Below are 20,033 nucleotides of genomic sequence, written 5' to 3' on the forward strand. Positions count from 1 at the left end.
TCCTACAGTTAATCCATTTTTAAAGAGTGAAACATTTTATAACATTTACTCTATAAAAGAAACCACTGTCTGTAGAATCAAACAGTTGAGGATTTGTATTATACAATGACAAGCTTGGTATGTAGTTCACCAAGCTAACACTAACTTTTTCCATATCATCTCTTTGAACAGTATCTTCAATTGGCTAAGTGACTTCTCCATCCTGCTAAACCACGACCTGTTCTCCAAAACTGCATTTGTCACGTGGTTGTCAGACTGCTATTGCAATATTATAAAATATGCATGGCAGAACCAATACAAAACACTGCAGCGTGTCTTCTCAGCAACTGTGTATCAAGTGCATCAACCTATCCTCCACCACCCCGTGTTCTTGTTTGCCCCCGAATACCAAAATACCGAATACTGCATTCAGTTGCAGACACGAAGAATATCAATCTGAAAGGCAGCCTAATGCACACCGACGACGATGAGGTTTGACAATAATTTTCTGCTTGGCTCAGTGGAGCTTTCAGCAATCAGGAAAATCCTGTCTGCAAGCAAGATGCAGATTTTGGAGTGCTCGCTCATTTCTTCACTTCTTGAGGAACTAAAGATCATCAGAAACCTCATGCCTGCCTATTCAATTTAGAGTATATACTTTTGAGCTTCTTCCTCTAATACAACCCTTTCAAAATTAACGTTTCATTTTTTTACTTTGCTGAACACACCGCTGCCTCTCTGGAATCCAAGAACAAACACAACAGACATCAGTCATCTACACGCTGCTTAATACTCTGATGGAAGGTGCATGGACACAATGGCAAAAGCTTTGAAGAAGAGAACAGAACACATCAGTATGAATATAATTGACTGTAAGTGCATTTGCATTGTAGAAGGTAAGGACAGAAAAACCTCTGTAAAGGTTGTTTGAGTGTAAAGTACAATCAGTCTCCGAAATTAAAAGCACTCATAGTTCCTGTAAAGCATGTGATCTCAGTACTGGATCATTATAAACAGCACAATACACACTACTTTTGGAAGACAGATGTGAAGTACTTCGGAAACTGTAAAATTAATTAAAATCTGCAGCAAACACTGGATAGTTTTTTTTGTTGTTGTTGTTTGGTTTTTTTACATTTACATTTAAAAACATATGAGACCTATGAGCTGGAAAATCCTACAAAGTCTAAAAAAAAAGTCAGTAAGGATGAAATTTAGTGGTGTTTCCCCACAAATTTCAAAGCCTCTTATAAGAATAGAGAATATGGAAGCTCTGGCAGTCCTGAATAAGAACAGCACAAATCACAGCACTCCAAACAGGGGCAGCAGTGAAAACAAAATGCTGTAAGGCATGCAGACGGACATTGATGTTCTAGCTGATAACCACGGTTTGCAGGTATTGTAGGAACAGCTATTTCCACCTTATATTTTGTTCATTTTGTTTGCTAAGATAAGGGCTGTTTTTGTTTTGTTTTGTTTTACATTTTGATAAACTGCAATGTTAATTCCATTGAACGTTATGTGTACCTAATTGATTTAACTTTGAGACGGGTTGTAGGACTGCAAAAATCCTTAACAACGTAGATGAGGAAAAGGTTGGAGCACTTCAGAGGAGGTTTGCACATCCTTAAGATGGGTCATCTTGCACAGTGCAGCAGTGAGTCCTAAGACTTTGAGGAATTCCCATCTAATTCTCTTAAGAGACAATGGAAATCACAGGAACATAAAAGAGTGAAACATTAAGTGCTTAAAATAGCAGAGGTGCTAGAAGGAACTCTTCTTCAGATATTATTGTTAAAGTAGCTGTTTTAATACTCACAAAGCTCACACTTCAGGAGGGAGACAGGCACCCAAGTGGGTAGGGTAGGAGGCATGTTAAAGACTTCCCACTGACTCAACTGCTTCCAGTTTGCAGGGTGGTTTTTTTAACACCACAGTTCTGCTAGCAGCCATTTCAACAGCTTGTCTTTGGCTGTAAGAGAGACAGCTTCTCTTTTCATGGGATCAAAAGATATAAAAAGAACAACCACCATACTATAAAAATGCAGCTAATAATTGACTGCCAGAAAGTTTGAGACCCTTCCTCTAAGTGAAGGAAGGAATTATTTCTGAATTTTGTAGCTTAGTGAAATACCCTAGAGAAAAATACTCTTTCAAATGAGGGGAAAAACAAAGAAAATATTTACATGCAGCATATAAATCCCAAATAAGTTTTTTTCCTTATTTTGTTGAATAAGAAGGAGTTTCTATACTTTTTGGCTTTTGAAATGCATTTCAGTAGCTGTCATTATTAGCTGCAGTATAGGTTAAGAGAAGATATTTTATTTATAGTTTCTCTTTGCAGTGATGCTACAAAATGAGAACTCAACTTCTTTTCATCCAACCACTTCAGTATTGCTATTTTTAAAGAAATGTGGTACTGCTACCTAAAACCAGCATGCAAAAATTTCATTTTACAATATCAAACATTGCTTTCAAAACTAGAAAATGTATCTAGGCTACCAATATCTGTGTAATTTTATATGCTGACACATTTTTGTTCTCTATCTCAGTAATGTCTCGTTTCACTAGCTCATTGCCATAGGCTACAAACAACTCTCACTCCCTGAAATGTCATACATAATTAATACACGGTAAATTTTAAAAGAGGAAGTTCTTCAGACTCGTTGAACGGGGCATTTCTTTGACTTTCTGTCCTGTGGTGTTGTGTAATGTAGATGTGAATCATTCTATTTTCAAAGTAGCCGTATTTGGATGGTCACTGAAAATCTCCTTCACCTAGATGACTGTATTCTCAGACCTTTGGTTCTGTGGTTGTATAAGCACAGGCATAAACGTTCACCTACATTTATTGGTGTAATTTACATGGTAATTTACTGACTGCAAGTGCAACTTACATAGTATATAACTCTCTATATACATTTTTTTTTTAAATCTATCCTATAGTTTTGTAAATATTTTAATATCTGTAGACAAATACAGCACTTCTATGTCTCCTGAAGATTTCAGCCAAATGCCAATCAGAAAACAGTCTCTATTACCCTTGTTTCTGTTTCACTTGCTAGAAATCCTATCCATTATATACCTTAGGTCCAGCAGCATTGTGTATACGGGCACAGTTTGTTTTCACAAATGATGTTTACTCACACTATTATTTGCAGAGTTAGCAGCATAGTCAGTTAAAAGAAGTAAAGCAGTCCTAGCTCTGAATACCTCATCCCATCCAACTTTTTTTCAGAAGCAAAGACTCAACCACAATGATGGTTAAAGCCTTGTGGTACTGGTAGGAAGAGAGCTGCGTAGTTTACCTTTTTGGTTGTCCTTGCCACCCCTGGTTTTGGCTTCATTTTTGTTCCTTTATTTTTTTTTTCCAATTTCTGTTATTTTTCAATCTGCATGCTGGTAAAGCAGCACTTATTGCTGTCCTTCAGCACCAACTAAAATGTGAATCTTAGGTCTAAAAATTCTGCTAAGGTTATTAAACCTGCATGTGTCTTACAAGATACATGCTAATGATATTATATGTGCTATACAATTTAGATCATTTTAGCAACTAAAAATGGATTGAAGCTGACTCATCTTTTAATGTAATTCTATAAATGTAACTCACAATATACCTTGATTTTCTTTATTGCTGGACACAAATCTGTTCCAGTGTACCACTGTAAATCTGTTATATCATTAAGAAAAAAGTGTCTAGTGATCTCACTTCTTTCTGCTGCATTTTATGGGTATGTCTATGAGCTCTTGGTTGTCAGGATCAAGCTCACAGTGCCAAATAGCTAAAGCCAATTGTGCCCACACTGCCATCCCACATTCATTCACGGCCGACGCTTGTTGCATTCAATGCCCCTTACAAGGCTTGTTGGGCCCAAGAGTTATCTCATCTGCTTTTGCACTCAGAAACTAGAGGCCTTTCCAGATTTAACATGGAGAAATTCTTGTGTAGAGCTGTGATCTCTCAGCACACTCTGAGAATCTCAGCTCCAGACTGACGGGCACCTCAGCTCTACATTGACTCACTCAGGACTGAACTGCCCACACAAATGTACTGCATGACACAGCTTGATGAAATCTATGACATGAGTAAGAAGCTTCAGGGCCATTTGGCTCCTCTGCCTTGAAGCCGACATCCCTGGAACTACAGGACCCAGAATTTCTTTGCTCCTTACTCTAATCTTGCCAGGTCTAGCTAAAGTCCCAGCAAGAAGAGTTCTTCCACATTCATCCGGACCTAGACGGACTGCATTAGCAGCGGCTTTTTAAAGCACCTGCATAAACTTGCTTTAGGAGGAAAACCAGTGTGTGCTAGCGAGACCACATCATTCTCACACATGCCTAGATATGTGATAACACACATATCAGGACCCTGTGAAAGATAAACACGATGACATAACTAATTAGGATTTGGCAAAGATCTGTTCAGGTGCCTAAACACCTGCTCTTTAGTGTCAGTTTACACGGCCTTTGCCATAAAAAAAACTGCAGTGGGTGTCCTGAAAATGTTCTGAGAGAGAAGCTCTGGATGTAATTGGTAGAACAGTTGCTATTAAATAAGCACGGGCTTGGTGGGAGGCAGAAACCTGAGGTTCTGTATAGCAACATGCTTCTTTAAGAAGTTACATGGAGGCGTTACCAAACACTGAGTAATGATAACAAGAAAGGGGGGGAAGCACTAGATACCTGTTGCATGGGATAGAAGGCTAACAAGTGTTCTGCTATCCATTTCAAGCCTGAGCTATCTGATAAGTAGCCAGGTAACACCTGTACTATGCTTGCACCATATCGCCTTCCTCAACAGCGCCAAAAATTTATGCTAACATGGGGAGCCCAGTCACTAGTCACTGAGCAAAAGGCTTAGGATTGCTGAGACCTCTATATACTTCACTGTAAGATTCACTGTACTACTTGTTTGCAGAAGCTCTGCATTTGGCAGAAGAAAAATATTCCATTTTAATAGGAACTAAGAAAGTAGAAGTCCCCTCAGAAGAGTTTGGGAAAGGGGTACCTGACCTCTAAATCTGCTGTCACATGCAAGTGCCACTGTGCACAGCCTCCTTGCCTCATTCCACCATATCTGAGGTTTACAAGATGTTCACAATGACATTCTGAAAATGCCAGGCCGTATCTACATCTCAGTAAAGTTCACTACCAGACGGGATTCAGAGTAGATTGACTTCATGAATTGTCTGCCCACCAACTGGGGAGGCCACTGTGTTGTAGTCAGAACAAGGGACATCCCCTGAGACTTGCACGATAAGCATGAGAGGACTGATGACAGAGCAGCATCTTCGAGTTTTAAAATAAAACTATGGGCAACTATCACACACGCTCTGCATTTCCAGTCTAAGCTTTCTTGTCTAGGAGCCAGTTGTTCTGCACCAAAGAAAAGGCTGAATGTGAGCCAGCAGTGGGTACTTCTAGGGTTTGCAATCAAATACATGAGCTTGCAATGTGAGCCATCATGACAGCACAGGGTGCGGCACTAACTAGTTCGTACTCTCAGAGAATTTCTGTTTCTTTCCATGACCAGGTTCCCTTAACCATCCATTTACAGTCAAGAACCTAACCAAGCTTCCACCAAGGCCACTTCTGTCGCTCCTCCATTCAACTGTATATCATCATTCTTGCTCCAAACACATTCAAGAAATAGCTAGGCATTCTAGTTTAGACAACAATTTTGGCAGGCATTTTAATACCACACATCCTGCACATTTTTGACAACAAGAACCACAACTAAAAATGCATTACAATCCATCCAATTTTACTTCAATTAATATATGACTTGTTAAATCCAAGACAGAGCCAGCGGTTAACTGGGGTGAGGGGCAGGGGGAGAAGGAGCAATCCAAAGGAGCAACAAAGAGTCTTAATGGATTTTACCTGTCACCAAACGTACACTTGAGGAGAATATGTAGATTCAAGTAACACAAATTCACAATATTAGGTAATATTAGACTCACCACATCCTGGCATTCATTTTCTTATATAAATACTGTATTCCCCAGATGACTGCTTTGTTAAAATACTTCATGTTGATGCTTAATAATAATTCATAAATCACTTAAAAGGTAGGTACTGCTGTTCTACACTAACTCTGACTGACTTCTATCTATACCAGAGGACCAAGGTCTTTATCACAAGTTTCAATTTTCTGTGTGGCAAGCATTCAGATAAACTGATAGTTGCCACCATGTTCCATGAGTATTATTGCACTTAGTTAAACACTTCTTTAAAGACAATACAATTTTTTTTATTAGTTTTTCTGGTCTTCATCTTTTTGGTATGAAATAGTGGGAAAACAAGAATAGCACAAAGCTCCAACCAACAGGAAGTGTTTCTCTTCAGCAAGAAGTCAGATAAGGCAAAGTGCATATTGTGGCAAAATAATGGGTCTCTGGCACACTACGAAGCCCAAATCTGTTTTCCAAAAGTCATATGCCACAGGTAGGATCACACTATCTTTAAGATTTTCCCAGTTAAACTGTAAACACAAGCATATCTTTTTGCTCATGATAAGTTCAGAGATAAGAATAATTCATTTAATATTTGTATGTCATTTATTGAATGTCATTTGTCAAAGTCTTTTTTTCTCTCATATACCCCAATGGACCCTTCAGCTTGATAAATAATAATATCCAGTGCATTCACTGTGTAAATGTCTGCCACATACATTTTCCAATTAAGTGATATATTTTACTGAGTTGAGCCTCTATCCAGGAAAAAGTAGCCAATTGTGCTTAAACGTGTATTACTGCTGAAATTCCTCCTACAATTTAGTCTTTAGAGTCCTAGATGATTTGGCAGTATTTTTCCTCAAGTAGAGATTGAAAGACTGTTTTGCCTGAGCATACAAAAAAAAAAAAAAAAAAAAGGTAAACTGTGCAGGTGAAGGTGAAGAAAATTACTCAGAGTGCTAGTGATTTGAAATATAATGAAAACTACACAAGACAACACAAGACTGAGACAGGGAAACATCAGCTGCCCAGAATATCAAGGTAGAAGTTTAGTGTTCTAAAATAGACTCAAGAAAAGATGAAACGTAATGAAGCTGTTCTGGATTCGATATCAGTGTGCACAAAATCACACCAACAGTTCCTAAATAGAACTATTTCATGAGGCCAAAATAAGACAGCATTATCAAACTCCCTAAGACTAATAAACAAAGGCATAAGAAATGCAATCCCACCTGCTCCTACTTTCTCTTCTACATAGAAAAACAGAAATAATGATCCAAAATGTCCTTTTTTTCCTTATTTTTGTGAAATGACAAATGAGCATGGAATGGAAACCCAAGGGAGAAGTGCTTTCAAAAAATACAGCTATTGAACTGTAATAATTCAAAACATGGATGGCACTGCTTTACTGATGTAGGCAGGCAACTGAGGGCTGGTGAGAGTGCAGTCTCATGATGAACTTGGGAAGGGTTTTGCTTAGATAACTAAAGATGGCTACAACTATGTCTGGCACTTGTAAGTAACTAAATGTAAATATGAGGAAAACCACCACTGAAAAATCAGAGATTAGTAATTCATTATGTGCAATAATTCCATTTGAAGTCTATATAAAGCCAAAATCAAGGGAACTACGATTGCTGCAACAACTAGTAATTTTTGTCTATTTTAAGATAATTAATTGATTATGGCAAGGAGAATAAAATTAAAAAATAATAAATTATTTGTTCTTTCTTAACTTGCATTGGAAGCCATCGGAAAGTAAGTTGAGTATCTTCATATAAACAGAATAATTTTGAATATGATATAGATAATACAAGAGCAGTTGCTGCCTCTCCTTTAATGACAGCAACCAGCTCAGCAAAAATGCAGTCTCCTTTTATTTATTTGACATGTGCTGTTGTCCTGATTTATACCAGGTACAAATAATTTGCTCGCAGTGATGATGGAAGTGAATGAAACGTGGTATGACACAATACATATAAACAAGACAACAGATGCCACAGTGGATAGATCAAAATACATACCTGTTTTTAATCAGCAGATGAATTTATGAAAAAGAGCATTTGAGAAATGCTCGGGTAATTGACTACATATGCATTTCAGAATGTCTTTATTACACAACTCACGACACTGTTTCCATCCTACAGAAAAGTCACAATACTAATATACTAAAAGAACCTTATTGTCCTTACTGAAGAAAAAACAAAATATATTGGCAGAAGGTTAGGAATAAAAAATTCTTGTTTGTTCCATTACCGAAGGGAGAAAAGGTCCAAAATAATAACTGGTCTCAGTCCAGCCTTCTGTATTCCCTTGTGTCAAGAAATATGGCAAGGAGCACAAACACGGCATTTCAAGCAAAAATGAGTTTAGCACAATTAGCAGAAAAAACGGTTTGGACCCAAACAAATTACAAAAGAATAGGAAATAAGCAACTAAATTACTTAGGTTATTATCAATATGCCTTTTTGTCCTGTTCTTTATGCAATTATATTTAATATAAGAACAACATTTATCATTCTCCTCTTTAAATTATTCCTCAACATAAATCAGCACCATCCACTTGATCCACATTTCTTCTCTTTTGTCTCAGACAACTTGCATTCATCTAAGACTTCTGCTATGTACAGCACAACATGCATACAGATTGTTGAGGTGGAATTCAATCTCATTACGTAAACTCTATAACATCTTGATGAAAAAAAAAAGCAAGAAAGGTTGTTGTTGTTTCAAATTATATTTCTTTCCCCATGGAAAAGAGAGAACTGTTGAGCCTCAGCAGGTCCACTGACTAGCTTTGACCAAACTCACGTAGGTTGCAGTGAATAAGAGAAGGCTCTGCATATACAGTTTTCAAATGTGTTTAAGACATTACTTCAGTCTATGAAGTTTGCAGCTTGTGGCAACTGTGGTTATTTAGTTAATTGAACTCAAACATATGTGAGAAAAATGTGCAAAATGTCAATAAGAGAGCATTTATATGCACTTCCTCTGCCACAGTCAGTAAATATTTTTTTAAAATGTGATAAAGAAAATCAAGTGTTCTCTGCTGGGTTACTTTGTTGTTCAGAGACTGAACTCGATCTTTAATGTGTGAATCAGAAGGATTATAATTTTGCTTTAAAAGCAAGTGTGAACCGGGTTTAATTACGGAATTACTTCTGATGCTCCACTGATACTGATTGTACCATATAATGCAAAATAAAAGACTGTCTCACAAGTAAGGAATATTATTAGATTTCTCTGGCTTGGATCTAGTGCAAAAATACCCTTACTGTTTCTTATGTTGCAGATTTATTAATCAGTATGCAGAAGATTTTGTCTATCACAGTATCTGTACTCTCAAAAACTCATAAAACACCAGTTTGATGAGCGATGTTTCAGGAGAACCCATGATATGAGGAAAATCACTGATAGAAAGAAAACCATCCAAGATTCATGTTCATTCGGCTTCACTATTCAGTAAATCAGACTGTCAACTGTAATAAATAAACCTAAATTACTTGCAGGAGATAAAACAGCATTTGGCATTATGCTACTCTATTTGCTCATCATTGATCCAGAGTTTGGGAAATGCTGCAGCAAGTCCCAGAAAAGGGCCAATAGCTATCAGCCACACAGGTAGCCTGCTGGGAAAAGTTAGTGCCAAAAGATTACTCTCCTGCGTGTAGGACACCTGTGGGTGAATCCTCTCTCGCACCAAACGCTGCAAGCTGGCAATCAACTTCAAACACCTGATCACTACATACATGTGTATTTTGCTGGTCCATCTGCAGCACAGAATGTGTGCCAGAAGTTTCACTAAAGGTGAATAAGAAAGGAACAGCATTAAAAGCACATCTCGTGTTTAGAAAACACCTTGTTCATAGATCTTCACTAAGAATTTTAATACTTTCCTTATTTACGATCAAAACATACCACAGACAGTGAAAACATCAGATTTCCAGTTATGGCCAAAGGGATTTAAAAGCTGAAAGGGTATTATTTTTGAGACCACCGTTGTACTCTAATCTTTTCTCAAAGTCTTTAACATTTCACATTATGAGAAACTTCTGAAAAAAAAAAAAAGCTAAAGTAAATCACTCCTTGCCTGATTCATAAATATCAGATCTGACAGAAGGTGCTCAAAAGTCAGATCAGCGGTACATGCAAACTTCCTGGAACACATGGGTGAAAGGAGAGCTAACGCATGATGAGATAAAGAATTGCCAGGCTTGTTAAAAACAGGGATTAATCTGAACTTCTCCGAAGCTAATGGGACTTTCCATTAACTTCTACAGTCTTTGGATCAGGTCCTATAGTTTATTTTTCTCTCTCCTTTTATCTTCTCTCCCTTTCAGATTTGTTTTTCTCCTTTATGTGTTACAAGAGCAGTACTGAGAGCTGAAATGGACAATGCTTAGCTGGCAGTCATTCTCTGGTAATTAGACTGAGTCTCAAACACCTGACCTGCACATCTATGGATATCAAGCACATCTGAGTGCCCAATTACCCAGGAGTATTAAGAAATAGGTTTGGAGGATGGGCAAATTATTTGATTCTTAAACTCTTCTCTAGTTGATGCTGTACATGCTGCTTCTTTAGCACAGCCTAGAAGACCCAATGAGAGATTGGAGGTCAAATCCTGCCTGAACCATCATACACTGCGAACAATTTCTTCATACTGTTTAGGATCTTTGACCTTTAGAAAGTCTACAGCATTCATAATTATATCTAAAGCAGCTTTGATGGTGTCTTCCTCTATAATGGATTCACAGACATGAATAATACTCCTTAATTTTCAAGTATTTCTTTTTCAAATTAATATTTCAAAGAGAAAAACCCTTACCTTGTTAAGAAGAAGAGTTTTTAGGGTTGTAGCTCTTGCATAGGATGATACAGTTTGGTGGCCTTTCTTGTTAAAAATGTTCTAGTACCCATCTAATGCCCACTTATTTATGGATTTTAGACTAAAAGCCCTTTTTTGCCAGTTTTCTTCACAAGCACTTATCTCAACATCCTCATTAGGTGGTTTTTCTCTTTTCTTTTTTTCAAGGCCTATCCATGCCCTTGGTACTTTCTTTTGTTCCATTCTGCAAAAGGAATGGCTTTAAAGGATCTCTCTCCACCAGTTTCAACTTTTTTCCTTTGTAATTAGCCTTATTGGAGGAGCAGAAAAGTAGACCAGAAAGAAATAATAATAATAAAAAAAACGGGTGAACAAAGGAGATGATGTTCTTTACTTCAATCATAGACTGTATAGCTTGAGTCAAAGAACTTGCACATCTTATTTTTTTTTATTTTTTATTTTAAGCCTGACTCAGATGGTACATGTAAGCCAGCTGAGAGAAAATTTCAGAGCTAAAGAAGAGGAATGTTTTATTCAGCTGGTTACTGTAATTACCATGAGCTTACTTACAAGTTATAATTCTAGAAATCTTTTGGATACAGTAATTTGGAAAAGATATGTTTGTTATCACCTGCTACAAAGGAATATATTGACAGTATTAATGCACAAGTGTGTAAATAAGAAAATATATTTATAGATTCTCTGATTATGTTAATGCACAAGTGTATGTATATGCATATTTGAAAAATAAGCAGTGAATTAACACATTTGAACTAGGATGGAACTTGAATATTCATTACTGTAGCAGTCTAGAACTACTTGTATCATAGCTACCTCTGGTGTCAGTCTTTATTTAAAGGATCAGGGAGAAGAATTTGGTATTCTTTTTCAAATTGTAACAAATACCGAACACGTCCTGGCAGTCCTAATGAATGTTAAGCTCTAGAAATTATTTCAGCATAGACAACACATTTATGTATGTGGAAATAAATAAATCTGAATTTGAAGTGGTTCTGAAATTCACTTGTGAATGACTCAGAAGAACTACAAACACAGAAAATCAGCTGTTTGCCTTTACTTATGAAGAAAGTGAATGGATTTGTATTTTAACTTTTTTTTTTCAAACTTATTTCATTATTATTATTATTTGTGAAGTATGTTTTTTATTATTATTGTTACTAATATGACTCTGACTATGTACATGAAATTTAGACTGCCACCAAGAAGTATATTAGATAACAGATATTAGTATATTACGGTTGATGTAGGAAGGGACCTCTGGAGGTCATCTGGTCCAACCCCCCTGCTCAAGCAGCACCACCTAGAGCAGGTTGCCCAAAGCCACGTCCAGATGGCTTTTGAATATTGTTATATGCCAGAAGATGAATAAGTTTGTATCTTGTGTTGACTGTCATGATTTTACATTCACCTTAAAACAAATTCAGCTAAAGCTGGTAGTAATTTCCACAGGTGTCCTAAGCTTATATAATATTTACTATAAAAGAAACCTAAACGTGCATGCAAAATGCGTATGAGTTGGACTCAATGATCCTCATTGAGGATCATTGGGCCTCATCATGGGCCTCTCCCAACTCGGGATATTCTATGATTCTATGAAAACCTTGATTATTATGTTTTTGTTTTTATGTCTAACTTCTAATCATTTTTGAACTATCCCAATCAAACTAAATTTGATGGGTACACAGCTCAGTTAAACACTTACAGAATTAGGATATTTCTGTGAATTTCACTCATACTACCCGACCCTTTTAGATATGCAAAACTGAGCACAATGAGACATTCCAGCACGACTACAGGTCATTTCTTCTTCTGCTTAATTCAGAAGAACAACCTTTTTCAGCATTTACTCTGTTTAGCTCTAGCTAGAAATCCAGCAAACATAGAATGGTATGTACCGTTTGAAAATGATCACTATATGCTTTTGAACCTTAAAATTATTTAAGTTAAGTTTGAATTTTGGACAAAGAGTCCAGGCATTTGTTATCTAAATAGGACCACTCTTCCTCATTTTGCGTATCATGAAGCCAGTCAAGCTACTGATGTTCTACACATCAGGTTGGGTATTTTCTCACATCAGTTTGCATACTGCTACGTACTACAAGTCTAAAGTAGTTAAATCTCACACAATTTTATCTCTGTATCTAGTCAGATATCTTCCTGTGACCTCTGCTCATTTACAAAATTGTTTGTCCCTGTTAATTCAAACATATTATGTAATCCATGCTCATGATGGAGCTATCAGATTTATAAGAGTTTGTGGCTTGCATTGTTTAAAGAATTAGGTCTGTTTCTGTTAGTAACTTACCACACTGCATGCTTAAGACACTTGGCTGCACTATATTATATCAAGGAAGATATTTTCTTTTTTTGTAAAAGGAAGTGTACTTCTACCTTTTATTTCATATTTATTATCCTTCCATTTATATTTTCAATTATACCTTGAAATGTTCAGTCAATCATCTGTGCATTTAGTTCAGTCCAGCTGTAGCCCTAGATATGCACAGGAAGGGCAGACAATGACCAAAGACCTCCCCAAATCTGTAAATGTGTATATACCTGTGAAGCTTCCCCTCCAGGTGGTCTGTCACAGAAATTTTCTGTGGGAAAACTAGAAACTGATTCTTGCCCATGCTAGGGGCAAGTGAACAGATCTACTGAAGAGATATATAGCTTCCTCCTTCTTTAATAGTGTCAATCTAATGTGCTCAGAAGAACATGGCATGAACAAAGTTATTTTTTTAACTATATCCTGAGAAATGAAGCATAATTGGATATATTTTTTTTTCAAAATCCATTCATTCATATTGCGCAATTAAATTTATGTAGTAGTATGTCACATTGATTAAATCTGTGAAATACAAAGGTGTTTTTTGTTTGTTTGTTTGTTTGTTTTTCTTTAATGTTTCACTGCTTATTTATGCTTTGGAAAAGAGGGAAAACATTGAACTTCTGAAATAGTACTATATTCAACCCTAACCATGGCACCACTTCAGACCAGTAACACCACACTAAGCCTTTGCCTAGCACCTCTTTCTTGGGATTTAATATGTAAAACAAGATTGTTAGGTACCACAGAGCAGCAGGAAAGAAAGAAACTTACTTTTGAGTTTTGCATGGATTGTCATGTTTAGGACTCAGTCTCAGCCCTACATCTTAGCTCCCACATCATCAACATTAATGTTACAAAGACACTCTTAATGCTCACAGTATTGCCATTAGCCTGAAACCATACACAGTAAACCTTATGCAGTAAAGTCTGAGATGAAGGCATCCACTGCCAATCTGTCCTCACCATACTTCACAAATCTTGCAGACACCTAAAAGGGTTATCTCAAGTCCTCCTCACAGTAAATAAAATATTCTCTAAAAGGCTTTTGGGGATCCTCAGGGCATTCCAGTATTGCCAAGAAGATGCTTTACCCTACCTAATAGGGAAATACATAACAATGTGCTTTAAAAATTAAAAATTTAGAAGAATCTGAATAATTACTTCCTGTCAATTCTCTAGGTTGGCATCATGTAATTCAAGAGTGAGCCATCTCAGGAAATACATTTGGAAATGTCTGTGTAGCCTGTGGAAAAGCTGTGTAAAACTGTGTACAAAGCACAATACATAATGAAGTTTACACTTGCTTTGGGTTTGTCCTGAGGAACATACAGCAATTCTGACACGGTATCTGTCAGTGTTACTAGTTACAAGATGCAGCCTAGCAGCAGAGGAGTCTATTAAACAGATTTACAAGTCAACTGGCTCAAAATATTAGCATTTGCTTCTCCTTAAAAATAAACAAGTAAATGCATCATCTGAATAAAGGAAAAAACAAAGAGTCAATATGTAGACATTCAAACAGGATAAAAAATCCTGCTCTTGTGCTCTTCAATTTGCGTGTCAATATGCTATATTCTCAGACCAAGCCCATTTGTCCTGATCGTAAGAATCAATGACGCTAAATTCACGACAGTCTTGTATTCTGATTTGCTCAAAGAATTGCCTAGTGTTTTCTGACATGCACCAAGTGGAGCTGTGTGCCTACCAGGGATGAACACACCCAAGAGACAGAAAGATTCCATTTTATTTCAGTACCAGTCTGGATCTTGGAAACAGAACATGCAAGAAAGAAATTGAAATGGTAAGACATATCTGTTTAAAGTATACATTCCCTAGATGCATGCACTTACTGAAATGACACCAAACTTCAACAGATTTGTACATAGTAAAATTTTTGAAAATTGCACAGTTATGTTAACAAACATCAAGGCAGTAGACTTCTCACCAAAGCAGCAATTAAGCAAACAGGCAAAAAAACATGGTGAAAAAACACATATTTTTCCCTACACCATTTCCAGAAAAAAGATGGATTTTGTTTGTTTTACAACTTTTTTTAAAAAGCAAGCTTCAAAGAAGACTTCAACGAGGAAGAATTTCAAACTGCATGGCTTCCTATATCTCAAAGCAAAAGGCCTGTCAGGCCACCCTAACTGTAAGCATATCTACACAGTGACAAGAATAGTGTACACAGCACAACAGAACTTTTGCTATAACTGTAATATAAATGACATTTGTATTAACCCAGAAAAATATTAAAGACTAAAGAGAGAATATTATGCCTAAATAAAATGTAGAAACATGAAAAATTACATATTTGAGATGGGATTGCAATTAAATTTTCTCAAGAGTTAAGCATTCTTAGCAGATCCACCTCTACTTCCACCAGTGTTGTTAGGTCTCATGATTTAGATAGGTAAGTAATCTATTACAGATTGTACATACCTTTCATTAGTTTCATGTATTTATATACTTAGGTCTTTCCCAACCTTAATGATTATATGATTCTACGGTATTTTGAAGGAATTCTTCTGTCTACTGTGACTGATTTGCTACGCAAAAAAAAGACTACAATTTCTGTTTGAGCTACAGAATATGAAGCAAGGAAATAAATATTTGGACTGGAAAACTGATTGATGTTGAACCCATTACTGAGCTTGTTAAAAACTGGAGCATACTGCTCATTTTCTTTTGACTTGCTTTGTTTTTTAGTTCCTGAATCTTGTAATGTACTTCTTTAGTGGGTACATATAGCATGAATCACTTTATATTTTCTCTGAACCCCCTAGTCTTTTTCTGATAAGCTAAATTTATCAAGGCATTTACAACTATGACTATAAAACAGTCATTGTTAACTTCAAATATGCTTATGATGTTTAAAAATCCTCTCCAATTCTAAACATAAAAATACTAACAAGCAAAATGGACACAAATTATCCTGATTCTCCATCACACTTCCTCTTTGCTCCCTTCCTATCTTCAGCTTGTCTTCCTGTTTGTTTTTCACCAACACCATGAGCAATGACAACAACAAAAATAATTCCACATCCATAATAACTCAGTATTTTTCTATGTATGTTTTCCAGCTACTAGGAAGGCCAAATTTTGCACTGAATAGTTGTATTCAAGGATTGTAATTGATATCCATCCAGTATATTTTAAATTTAATAACTGGGACTAGAGGATTTAACCAAATGCACTCAGAAATACTTGGTAGATCTTGGCCTTAGCTATTAATCTGATTTTAAACGAAACCAGGGAAATACAACGCAGGAAAATCCTTTTGTCCTGGATCTCTGCCAAGATGTTACTGTATTAAATCTATTCATTTCAATGAATAGGTTTTATTTTATTTAATTTCTGTCTGGCAATACTTTTACCAGACAATGAGCAAGAGATTTCCCAGAAGTCAGCTCAAGTCTGACCAGCGGTCAAAATTTCCCTACATATACTCACACACAATTTGGCTGTAAAATGCATGCCTCATTCAGAAACAACACTTTTTAGAATATATTCTGCCTCTTCCTATGTTTTGACCTAAACATTCAGAAGCAACACTTGTGAATCAGTATGAGTATCATGAAGAGTTTAAAAATGGGTTATAGAAACTCTTAAAATTGTGAGTGTAAGGGGTTTCGAATAAGCCATATTTTTATAGCAGTACTCAACTTGTAAGTTTGACATCTTGGATATTACTATTTACACTACGCATATCAGTGTCAAGCAAAGAAGTGTTCAACTGTAAAGAAAGAAAACTATGGGGAAGAGAGAACTACTTTTCACTGACCAAACTATTTTCTCTTCTTTTGCAGGAAGAGTGCAATGAAAATCCACAAGCACTCTCTTAAGGGGACCAGAGAGGGAAAACGTTGTTTTAATCTTTTCCCACTGTTCTCCCAGGGCATAGCACTCCTGGCTTCAAGGCAACATCGGCAGGATTCAATCCCAAGCCAGGCAGAGATGCCCATTAACCATACTCAAGGGAGTATTATTTAGCCCCTTCTCCCAGTTCTATGTGGTAAATCCCTTTTTAAAATTATAGTTTTGATTACTGATCAACTTGGAAACAAAAAAATTCTGCTGGAACAGTCCTGCTGGAAAGCCAGGCGCTGTCCTGCAGGGAAGCACAGGCCTTCTGTGCCGGTAGGCCGCAGGTAGGCCATACACTGAGACTCACTCTTATATACTGACAGCTGTGCCCCTGTGGTGCTTTGAGATTTGCCCAAAGCATTTCTCTACCATCGATCTACTCTTTCTTGGATCTCTCACCCAGCACTGGCAACAGCTTCCCACTGATCCTCTTCAGCTCGCCACAGAGCATTCCTCGGGTGCAAGGAGCCATGAACATGTCACAGGATAAAGGCCCATCCTCACACACTTGCCGAAAATGCTTCAGAGAAATCAGGAACCCTAAATTTATGGTTTTCCCCTAACTGACCTGACCGCCAACATTAGCCATGTTTAATGACAAAAAGCCCCCAAAGAAGTGTTAAGCAAATATTAAATTCAGACTTTTAGTTCAGGAATGGAAACCTTGAACTGCCACTTTTATCCTAAGCCTGGCTTCTCTGCCAGTAAGACTCTAACCTTAGTATCTGTAACTCCCATCTTTTTTATAGTTTATATTTTGTGGTTAGTTCTGGGACATAAAAGCAAATACTCAAAGTGCTCAAACACCACATGGATAGTTTTACCGGTGGCAACAATGCTCATACCTACCTAGTTAATACCTTCTCTTACTTTTAAATTGGAGACTACATCCACTAACAGAAATGCCAAAAACTGACTAACTAAATAAAGCTGCAAGTAAATTTATACAGAATTTGCTTTTATGGAATACAATATGAAACATAGGCTTAGCTATCCTCTTTGAATAACTTGAACACAGATACTTTAATTTATTAGACATTTGGAATTGCACATAGCCAAAAAAAGAAGAAAAAAAAAAGAAAAAAAAAGAGGTGATACTTCTTCCTGAGCTAACATAAAGTAAAGTTGTTAATGTCTAATTTTGAACTCTACCTGTGTGCTTTAGCAGATCTGAAGACAGAGCTTGACAAACAGGAGTATTTATCCAGACAAAAATAGCCACTCAGCTGTGCTTTAGTGCCATTTTCTGTCACACCAGCATGACAGCACTAAGTGTTTAGTTCAAATAAGTGGTTCCATGTCCTCTGATAATACAACATGGTTCCAGCATTCTGTTCACTACAATTTCAGCTCCATCAGGGGTGGCACAAGACAGCTCAGTATTCCCAGAGATTTTCAAACCGTGGTGCATGTGTTCTATTATGCACTCAACCCGTCTGGTCCATTTGGACTGGATTCACCAGGGAATACAATTAGCTGGCCATTTTATTTACACAATCCAGCCTGCCAATTTGTCTGGAGCTTCAGTTATTTTCCATTTTCTTTTTCTTGCAGTTTAGAATTGTTTCTGAGGTGGTAACTATCTGTAGTACAGATTCTTTTTCTACTGGACATTTGTGTATAATACAACCAACTTCTGGGGACTCGACTTGGGGTGGTTAGGATCTTCAAATTAGAAGTAGTAATCTCCTCACCAAGCACGGGTATGTTGGTGGTGGTGGTATTTTTTTGTTTGTTTGTTTGCTTTTTGTTTTAAGAACCACTAGATAAGACTTCTATCTAACATGCTGTCAAACAAATCATGGAAAATACGAAGGAACAGCAACAGAAGAGCAAACATACAGAAACAAATTTTGCTCCCTACTGTATGACTAATCAGTGGTCAAAAAGCAGGGTGTTCTTGTTGCACTGAAGATCAGAATTGCTATTCAGCACTTTAGGAAAACAAGCAAATACTCAAAAAATGAGACAAGAAATGATCTTATCCAAAGGACAACGAATTAAGGTAATTTCAGCAAGCCTCAGAACGACCGTTGTCACTTTACTTCATGTACATTTTCCAATGTTCAGATAATATGCTTAATACAAATATTATGTAAAAAAATAGCAAAAGGCAGAACAAAATAAATATAAAAAAAGCCTCATCCAAATGCAAACATTTGAAATAGTAAACTTATAAAAATACTGTGTGCTTATTCAAACTAGGAGGTTTCTATATCACTTGATTTTATGATGTCAAATGTTATATTATTTTCTGCCAGTGTGTTCATTATTTATGGTATCTTTCTGCTATTCTTTTCTTCCTCTTTCTCTACCTCTCTCCCCTTGTACCAAATCAAAATGTTAGCCTCCTATATTTTTATCTTGAACCAACACAAAGACAAAATGTTTCATACAATTAAAGTAAGAAGAAAAATTGTGCCATCTTTCATCAGACACTGTTTATTCCCATGCTGCCACTCAACATAAATAGCCTGAATTACTTATAATTTTTCTAACTACCCTAATTATCTTTTTCCAAAAACATGCTATCTCTGGACAAACCCATAAAATATGTCCTAAGCTAGCCTCTTGCCAAAAGTATTTTTGCACAGGTTTTGCTAATCAGCTTCATACAACTTAGTCATTTTTGTAAAAAAAAAGTAGTTAAACTTTGATAGGAAGCCTACATACTTTGGCCAGTTGTCCATAAATAATTCAAATTACTAAAAATTAAAGTTACGGTATCTGCTGCAAACAAAATGACTGATAAGGTTACATAACCTCTCTCACAACTCTGAATGTTTCCATCACTAAGTCTTTCAGTGAGTAATTATGAGTTAAACTGAAAGTAACACCACAATAGGATTAAACGAGAAAAAAATATCAGTGCTTTTATGCTGGCAGACAGCCATGGTCATTCCAAACTCACTAGAACGCATGAAATGCTCCTTACCAATTACATTAAGAGGTTTGAGAGAAAGAAGCTTGTTTATCTCGAGTGCCCCTGATTCCTCAGGCGAGTCCACTGTCAGCTGGAATGTTTTCCCAAAGCAGTGCAGGTTACCAGCCC

Source organism: Cygnus olor, chromosome 2, assembly GCF_009769625.2.
Source record: "Cygnus olor isolate bCygOlo1 chromosome 2, bCygOlo1.pri.v2, whole genome shotgun sequence".
NCBI classification, from domain to species: domain Eukaryota; kingdom Metazoa; phylum Chordata; class Aves; order Anseriformes; family Anatidae; genus Cygnus; species Cygnus olor.